This window comes from Notamacropus eugenii, chromosome X, assembly GCF_028372415.1.
Source record: "Notamacropus eugenii isolate mMacEug1 chromosome X, mMacEug1.pri_v2, whole genome shotgun sequence".
Taxonomy (NCBI): Eukaryota; Metazoa; Chordata; class Mammalia; order Diprotodontia; family Macropodidae; genus Notamacropus; species Notamacropus eugenii.
The window spans coordinates 36670468-36680982 of NC_092879.1; positions in this window are offsets into that span (position 1 = coordinate 36670468).

Here is a 10515-nt window from a genome sequence, read left to right on the forward strand (position 1 = left end):
GTGTACACAAAACACCAACAAAAGGCAGTGTAATGGTCTGGGGTAATAATTAGAAGGGATCTTATTAGACTAAATTAGGCATTTATTAAGTGTCCACTATGTGTCAGACACTATACTCAGTACCGTGGATGGAAAACAGGGTTAAAAAACAATTCCATTCCTCAATTAGCTTACAATATAATTGGAGAATACAAAAGAAAATAAAATGAAGCTATAATATAAGATAAATAGGAATTAATTTACATAGGGAGAGCACTAGAATTCAGAAGGTTTGGGATAGGCTTCAATTCAATGATGAGTAGTTGACTGCAACTTTAAAAAACTTTGGGAATTCGTAGTGAGAAATAAGAAGAAAAATCATCCCGGACATGTTGGATTAGCAGAGAAAATGACTGGGGCCAAGTGATGGAGTATCTTGATGGTGGAACATCAAGGAGGATGAGGTGGTCTGATTTGTGTTTTAGGGAAATCACTGGCAGCTGACTGGAGGATGGATTAGAGTGAGGAGAGACTTGGAGAAAGACAGAGAGAGGAACAAGCTCTTGGAATGCAAGAGAAGTGCATGTATGAGGTGATGACAGCTTTCAGTAGATTGGTGGCACTGTTAGAGGAGAGAAGGTGGCACAGTGTAGAGACTTTACAAAAGTGGCAATAAAAAGCTTTGGACATAGTTTTGACATGTGGAGTGAGAGACTATAAGTAGTCAAGGATGATACTGAGGGACTGAGAAGCGATGGTGGAGTCTATAGTAACAGGTTAGGTACACAAGACAAAGTACTAAATTACCATAGTAATCTACCATTTGATAACTCAAAGACTTCAGCTTCTGGGATAAGACCTCACTATTTCACAAAAATTGCCAAGAAAACTGGAAAATGGTATGGCAGAAACTGGGCATAGAACAACATCATACAACGTATACCAAGATAAAGTCAAAATGGGTAAGTGATTTAGGTATAAAGACTGATACTACAAGCAAATTATGAGAGCAAGGAATAGTTTACCTGGAAGATTTGTGAGGAATGGAAAAATTTATGGCCAAGAAAGACATAAAGAATATTATGAAATGCAAAATGAATAATTTTTTTTGATTACATTAAATTGAAAAGTTTTTGCACAAACAAAGCCAATATTAGGAGGGAAGTAGAAAATTGGGAAAGTATTTTCACAACCAGTGTCTCTGATAAAGGCTTCATTTCTAAAATATATAGAGAAACAAGTCAAATTTATGAGAATTTAAGGTATTCCCCAATGGTTAAATGGTCAAAGGTTATGACCAGGAAGTTTTCAGATAAAGAAATTAATGCTATCTGTAGACATACAAAAAAATGCTCTAAAGCACTATTGATTAGGGAAACACAAATCAAAACTACTCTGAGGTACCACATCACACCTATCAGATTGGGTAACACGACAAAAGAGGAAAATTATGAATACTGGATAAGATGCGGGAAAATCGGAGCACTAATGCATTATTAGTGGAGTTATAAGCTGATCCAACTGTTCTGGAGAGTAATTTGGAACTCTGCCCAAAGGGCTATAAAAATGTACGTATTCTTTGACCCAGCAATATCACTTCTAAGGTTGTATCCAAGAGAGATTATAAAAATAGCAAAAGGATTCACATGTACAAAAATAGGAGCTCTTTTCATAGTGACCAAGAATTGGAAATTGAGGGGATGGTCATCAGCTGGGGAATAGCTGAACTTGTGGTATGTGAATATAATGGGATACTATTGTGCTATAAGAAATGATGAAAAACCAGAAAAGACTCTTGACGCTGAGTGAGAGGAAAGGAACAGGGAGAATATTGTACACAGTAGCCGCTACATTGTGCGATGACTAACTTTGATAGACTTAGTTCTTCTCACCAGTGCAAGGATCTAAGACAGCTCCAAGAGACTCATCATGGAAAATACTATCTGCATCCCTAGAAAGATTTTTGGAATCTGAATGGATATTTAAGCATATTTGCTCTCTCTTTTTTAGCTTTAATTTGTTTCTTCTTTCTCATGGTTCCTCCCATTGGTTCAGATTCTTCTTTATAACAGTGTGAAAACGTGTTTAATATAAATGTATATGTAGAGCCTATATAAAATTCAAGGCCATCTTGTGCAGGAGGGAGGGAAGGGAGGCAAAGAAAATTTAGAAGACAGAAACTTATGGAAGTGAAGATTGAAAACAAAAATAAATAAGTTAATTTAAGAAAATAAAATAGGAATAAACAAGAGTGTCTAATGTAGGGGAGACTGGGAGAAAATTGAGAGGTACAGAAATTGGAAGGCACATTAGGCATGAAGACTAAGGTTTGGTAAGGGACGTGTCAGAGGGAGGAGAAAGACAACGGATAAAGAGGATTTTGGAATTTTTGAAGATGGAGGGGGTATATTTGTGGAAGATAACAAAATCAAGGCTATGCCCAACTGTTGGGTAGGACTAAAATGGGACAGTAGCAGTAGGACGTGAGAAACAAGTAGGCTAAGGAACGGAATGGTCAAGAGTGCTTGAGGAAGAATTAATATGTAAGATGAAGTGCTCTTCTATGAGGCCAGGAGTTGGAGAAGGAAAAAAATAAATGTGAGCCATTTATGAAATTCACTGAGAAAGGAAGAGGGAGTGACTAAGGTCTGTCCAGCTACCAAGATTCTGATTGGGTGGTAGATGTGAAAAGCATGTACCTCAATGGAGGAGACTTTACTGAAGGAGAGATGTGGGGAGAAAAGAATATTCCCACTCCCCTTCATAGACATGTGAGCTGAGGGGCATGTGTAAAGGTAGAGCCAAGACTAGAGAACGTGGTCAGGAAGACTATAAGGAGGGGACCAAGTTTGAACTACAGCTAGTAGATGGGAGCAGTGGAAGAGGAAAAAGATTTAGAATGAAGGAAAGCTGGTTGTTTGTGGAAAAAGCATTTCACTTGGTATTTTGGAAGGGGTGGGAATGTTTGATTGAAGCTTTGAGGTTGGAAGGTTGAGGGACATAAGAAAAAGAAATAAAATGATAGATTCTCTCTGTAATTAATTAAGTGATAGATATTTCCCTAAAGGGATTAAGACTCTTTGGGATATGTACAATATGACAAAGTATAAAAAAATTCATCATGGAGTGGAATGTGCCACTCTCTTCCCAAAAAAGACTGGAGATCTGATTGAAGAAAAGGTACAGTGTGTGATGGGACACACATGGTCAGATTCCTCTTGAGATAGGAAGAGGTAGTAAGTTATCTGAGCTCCGATGGAAATGAAGGATTCTAAAGAGGCAGAGGTGATGAGGACATGCATCTTAGGTATGAATGATTGCTTTTACAAAGGAATGTAGATGAGAAATAAAGTATCATCTGAGAAGAAAGAGAAGACCAGAATCTTCAGACCACAAAGTATGTGAAGAGGAATTAATATCTATGATGGAAAATGAGAAAGGTAGAGTAGAGCCAGGTGATGAACATCATTCAATGACAAAAACAAAGGTCCATATATAATCCTATATGTCTTCACAAGTTTCATAGTTGATTGAACAGAGGATGACATAAATAGATGTGAGGTGTGGAAAACTGTGGATCTGAGCATACGGAGAATTGTTGATTATCTAGAAATTACGGAGGTAAATAAGTCAGAAGGCTGGTCCAATTGCTAAGGTGACAAAATATGAGATTACTTGAGTCAGTGAGTCAATTCAACATTTCCTAAACATCTACAATATAATAGGCAGTTCGCTAAGCATTGGGCAACTAAATACAAGTGAATTATTATGTAAATTGAGAGATTAATATCCGTACCACTTGAACTAGGTATTCAATTACTGGGTATATATTCTTGGGTACACCAAGAAAGCCATTGATCAAAAGAAACCCCTTATATACATTACAATATTATACTTTTTGAGATAACAAAGAATTGGAAACAAAGCAGATGTTCATTGATTGGGAAATGTTTAAACAAATTGTGGTGCATAAGAGTATTGGAATGAAATTGTGCTGTAAGACCTTATGTATGTGATGAACAGAAAGACGCATGGAAAGTTCTACATGAATTGATGCAGAGGGAAGTAAGCAGAGCCAAGAAAGCAACATGAACAATGACTACAACCACAGAAATGGAAAGAACAATTTCTCTCCTACACACACAAATTAAAAATGAGTGTTACAGAAGCATACATATCAAGGATAACACAAATAAGGCATGTAGGAGGACACCCCTAACATATCCATTTATGAAGGGTTGAAATCCACAGCTGTTACACCTTGAACAAATATTTAGATTTTTCCAATGTATAAATTAGTTACAATGATTTATTCGTTGTTCATTTTTTTATCTTAAAGAAATACTATTTACTGTATAATGGATGAATGTCTGGGTGGGGATAGGGATGAGTAGTGGGGATAATTTTGATGATATAAAAAAATAAGACATCAATAGAGACTTATGGTGAAATATTTTAATAAACGACTCCCAGACTCTGATTTGTTAGATTTTCTCTATGACTTCTTAAAATCATAGAGTTCTGTGGGGGTTGGGAAGTGATATGTATCATCATATGTATTGAAATGTAAAGAATTTATTCTTGTTTAGATCCTTATAATTTTTCATTCATTTTTACCGTGATATGCTTGTCTGATCAGTCTTTGTATTTTCAAGTTTCTATACAGCCCTGTGTTTTGCATGGAATTCTTGGAAACCCTGTATTTCATTAATAATTTTTTTTTCGCCTTGTCGCATTAAATCTGCAATTAAGGGAAACCAAGGTATAAAAGTCATAGCATAATCTATCTATTGTTAGGCTTAGCAATTAGCAATAATGGAGGTAAATGACCCTCAGTGATCAAAGACCTACCCTTACAATTAGATCACCCATTTATACAGTATGAATTTATAAGCTCATTACATAATGTCAACTGGTGCCAACTAAACTTAGACTGTGATTGGTCCGTAATTACTCTGACTTGCAAAGTGATCTTCCAGACCTCCAGGGGCACAGAGGTAGCCAATATCCTTAGAAAGTCCCCAGTTCCCATACTCTGTACTACAGAAACCCAATGCTAGGAAAAGCATTCCATGACCAAGTAGAATCATCCTTCATTCATTCATGTTCTGTATCTCCTTCAAGTGGCAGATTCACTCATAGTGATAAGTATACTCTCCCATCAAATATTATACTACTTAAAGTTACATATATAATCTCCTATCAAGTATCATACCACCAAGGCCTCTGCAAAACAGTTCCAAATCTAAGGCTAGAAATTGGTTACAATGTCTATTGATGTGAATAACAAAACTTTTAACTACTAACCAATGAATAATCAATCATCAGTGTCATACTTTATCTTTACACGTGGTTTTGCTGGGTGAGGTGTTCTTAGTTTTAAGCCTATTTTCTTGCCTCCTATATTATAATACTCGACATTCTCCACATTTATAACAGTGGCCATTAAATTTGGTTAATGTTGATTGGGTACTTGGAATTTCAATTTTTTTCTTGATGCTTGTAGTATTTTTTATTTAACTAAGAAGCTTAGGATATGGGTGAATATGTCCTAGGAGTTTTATTTTGGGGTGTCTTTCAGAAGGTGATTGGTGGATTCTTCTCATTTCTAAATTGTATCCTGATTCTAACATGTCTGATCAGAAACAAGATTTCTTGAAATATAATATGTGACTCTATCCATGGTCATGGTTCTTAGATAATCTATTTGTTCTTATAAGATGTCTCTTTGATCTGTTTTCCAAGTCAGTTGTTTTCGCTATGAGATACCTTACGTTTTCTTCTGTTTATTTTTCAGTTTATTTTTGCTTTTGTATTAGTGTATTTTCTTGTCTCTTAGGGCCATTATCTTCTTATTTAGAAGATCCTAATTTTTACAGGTGTGTAGTGTATAGGCTACTAGCTGTGTGACCCTTGACAAGCCACTAAACCATGTTTTCATTTGTTTCCTCATCTGTAAAATGAGCTTTAGAAGGAAATGGCACACCACTCCACTATCTTTGCCAGGAAAACCACAAAAGGGGTCCAAAACGTCAGACACATCTGAAAAAAGTCTAAACAGCAACAAAGTTTGACAAAATTTCTGCCCAAAATCTATTTTATTTTGAGGCTTTCTCTATAGAGGTTTTGAAGTCATTCACGTATTCTGAGTTTGCTGCTTGAGCATCCCTGTCATTCTAATGCCCCTTTATGGTAAGATTCTTTTGTTTCCTCATTCTTCAGGTCCTCCTTCTGGATTCTGAACTTTTTACTAGTGCTTAGATCTCTGGACTTGTGGAGAAAATGTCTGGAGCATGTTTGTGTCCTCTTGCATCGTGCTGCTGCTTCCTTAGGGTACTGCGTGGTACGTTATTCCAGTATATCAGAAACAGCACCTGAAAACTTTCCTTTTTCTCAAATGTCTGTCTGATCTGGGTGATTCTGAATCATGCACTGTGGGTCTGAACTCTGGGATTAGTGCTCTTGGTTTCAGGTTTCAATCTAATTCAGCTCCCTCTGGACTGAAGCCACTGTAAAGTAGCTGGAAAGATCTACATATTCATGATGACAGAACTTTGGGATCCCCTTAGCTGTGGTTTTCTTGCTTTGATTATTCAATGATAGTCTCCAAGAATGATTGGGCAGTGGATGTCTGAGCCTGATCTGCTTCTGGGGTCAAAGTCTCCCAGTTTAGGGTCCAAGAAGACTCTTTACCTTAGTCTGTCCCTTCTAATTAAGAACAGGTCCCTGTCTCAGTCTCTCACTGGGTCTATGACCTAGCCCTGAGGAGCGAGGAGCACAGTCTTTAGTGGGACCATGATACTCCCATCTGAACAAGGACAAAGCCTCTGTGTAGGCCTGAACAGTATCTCTTCTCACCCTAGTGCACAATTATCTACAGGCTCTCATGGAGCCTGAATGATAGAAAGTTCCACAAAGCTTAGTAAGGGCCAGAGTTAGTGTTCGTTGTCCCCAGACCTCTCAGTCACAGCTGACCTACCCTGACCTGAGCTGGAGAATGACTCAGTCTGAAGTTGTTCTTGTATTTCACACTCAGTACTCAGGCTGGCACGTTTTCTGTGTTTGTGGTTCTTTCATGGGGTCGAGCTTGCCTGTCCTTCTTCCTGTTGCTCTATTATCTCAGCTGGTCTCTTCTGTTCATATTCCTATAACTCTATCAGAAAACTCCTTTCTACTCTAGCAATAGTAGGGAATTGATACAGGAACGCTGGAATAATTGTTAATTATCTGAAAAAAACATCTCCTCATGTTTGATTTTGAGATAATCAGAGTCCAATAGGCTTACGGTATTTTGTATTTAAACTGTATTGCCATTTCAGATGATTTTGAGGGTATTTCTCCTAAATAATTGTTTGGATCTTTCCAATGGAGTTGTTCTCCCACTTTGCAGAGGGTGAACAGGGTGTTCTTGGAGATGTGCTCGATGCTCTCCTTTCCTGTGGCTTCCACATGGGCTAGCTATTATCAAGGAAAAGTTGCTGAAGCCCATATGTGAAACTCCTTCTAAGTGATGGCAAAGGCTGGATTTGGGGCAGCAGAGACAGGCATGAGAGCAGCTCCACTTTCATGCATATGCACACCAAATTCAACTTGCATGTATGTTTTGTACATGCACATATGTATTTAAGCCCTGTCTATTTCAGAAGAAAAAGTGATGGTAGTCTACTTTCCTTGTATTTATTTAGTCTTCTCACTCCCGGATTAGTTGAAATAGTTATCTTCTTCTTTCTTTTCCTTCTTTCCTTCTCAGGCTGCTTATTCCTTTCCCTTTTCTTTATCTTTTTTCTCTTAATATAATCAGAATACACAACACTAACTTCAAGTTCTTTTTGTCTCCTCTGAGACAATTGAATACAATAGAGTTCTGAGAAGATGTGTATTTTTCTCACCATTTGAATATAAATACTTCATCAGTTATCCCTTCCATATGCTCAAAGCATATATTTCTCCATTTTTCTCTTGACTCCAATGTTGAAGATTCAAAGTATCTACTCAGGTGAAGAACATTCTTCATGAATAATTGGAAATCTTCTATTCTCTTCTATAACAACACACAGTTCACAGGGCTATTTCTAATGTAATGTTCTTCATGTAGCTTTGTTGTTAATAAGGTTAGTACCATAATATTTAAACTGGATTTCACCACATGAACTAATTACTGGAAAACCAAATCTCTGAAGCTATATTAGGCCTTACTAAATGGTCCTGAGTCTAATCACTGGCAGATCTGAGCAACCTTACCTTGGCAACCTCTGCCAAGTGAGTTAGAACTAGGGAGACAGGTCTATTAGAAAGAACCCCTGCTGCTGCTCTGGTGATGAGGTCTATTCCAGAATTGCTAAGGGATAATGTTTGCAAGCACTAGATGGCGATGTAGTGCTGCTTAGACAATGATCCTAAAAGGATGAAATACTCATTTGGAGTGAGGTACCAAGAACAAGCCGAACAAGGAGACCTTGCATTATTTAATATGGATGGTCATGATATGACTCTTGTTTAATATTTTCTGGTCTTCTGTTTACCTGCAGAAGTATATGCCCAGAGTCAAATGTGAACATAATCCGTGAAAACGGGGGTAATGGTGATGGGAAGTATTCATCTTTCCTTTCCTACTACTAATTATCTATGTATCTATCCATCAATCTATCTGTCTGTCTGTTTATTTGTTTGTTTGTTTATTTATTTTTGGTAAGGGAAATGAGATTAAGTGACTTGCCCACGGTCACACAGCTAGTAGGTGTCTGAGGCTAGCTTTGAACTCATGTCTTCCTTACCCCAGGGTTGCTGCTCTATTCATTGTGAGATTTAGCAGTCTTTAAAAAGAAAAAAAAAATGGTTTACATCCTAAAAGAATATACAGAATTTTAATATGTGGAAGACTTATTTCTCTGCCACTGGCATAATTTCATCATTAAAAAAGTCTCTTTGGAATCCTAATTTTTTCTCAGGATTATTTTTCCACCTTCTGAACCTGTCCTTAAGCCTAATAAAACCTAAGTTTTTGCCTCTCTAATTTCAACATGGTGGTAGATTTATTTCAGCAGTACTAATCTACCATGCAATCTAAAAGCGATCTTTTTCCCATAATAACATAAACAAGATCTGGATATATAAATGAAGAGTAATCAGGTGAGATTTGAACCCAGACCTCCTGATCCTAGGTCCAGAACCCATACTATGATGCCACACTGCCTGTCCTAGGCCCCCCAGTCAGCAGGGCTTTCCTTCTCCAATATAACAGCACACAGAAAGGTATTTACTATTGGAGCAAGAAGTGACTGCCAGCTTCCTTTCCCGTTTTTGTTGGGTAACCTACTCCAACCCCTCCACCAAAGGGTTCCTAGTGCCCTTGGCAGCTGGGTCCTACAGGGCATGCAGTACCAGACCTGGATTCAGCAAGGGCTGAGTCCAAATCTGATCTCAGACACTTAATTAGCTGGTGGCCATGGGAAAGTCACTTAACCTCTGCCTGCCTCAGTTTCCTCATCAATAAAATGGGGATCATAATAGCACCTCCCTCCCAGGGTTGTTGTGAGGATCAAGTGATATACTGATGATAAAGCACTTATCAGTACCATCAGTGCTTTATAAATGTTAGCTGTCACTACTGTTACTGCTTTGTGGTTGTTCAGTGCTTTATAAATGCTAGCTACTACTGCTACTTTGTGCTTGTTCAGTCATTTAGGGTTTTCTTGGCAAAGACACTGGAATGGCTTGCCATTTCTGTCTGCAGCTCATTTTCCAGCTGGAGAAGTTGAGACAGAGATTAAGTGACTTGCCCAGGGTCCCACAGCTAGTAAATGTCTGAGGCTGGAATTTGAACCCAGGGAGATGAATCTTCCATATTACAATCCTGACCCTCCATCCACAGGACCACCTGGTTGCCCTGCTACTCCTACTCCTACTCCTACTTCTCCTCCTCCTCCTACTGTCTTGAGGACTGAGGGCAATTTGCATGACCTGGTGCCAGTGTAGTCTGTAGATATATGAGTAATATGTGTGTGTGTGTGTGTGTGTATGTGTGTGTGTAGCAGCTGCAGAAGTGAGGGGCAGGAGTTGGAAAGGCAAATGTAAAGGACTGAGTTTTCCCCCAACCTTCCAAAAACCCACAGTGGGAAAGTGTTAACCTTGGGGGTAGGACCCGGAGCCCTGAGTCAGGGAGGAGGTGAATAGAGACCAAAGCTAGTTACAAGTCAGAACTAAGGACCTCTGCCTGAGAGGGACAAGTCAGACAGCCTTGAGAGCTACCAGAATGACCTGTTGCTGGGCCAATGACACAGGACTATAGGCCTGAGAGAGCTGGTCAGGGCACACAGGCTTAGGGGAGAACCACAGAAACACAACACTGGCCCACCTCATTAGGGGCCATTGCTCTTAGAGAAAGTAGGGGGATGTGAGTGAGCATCTCACACTGGAGATCAGTGCATGCATACTTCCAGGATCTCTGTGTAGGAAGACTAGGTAGGGGAGGCCTCCAACCCAGGGTTATAGCCAAGAGCAATGTGGCTTTCTCTGCCTCAGGGTCTTTACCTGCTG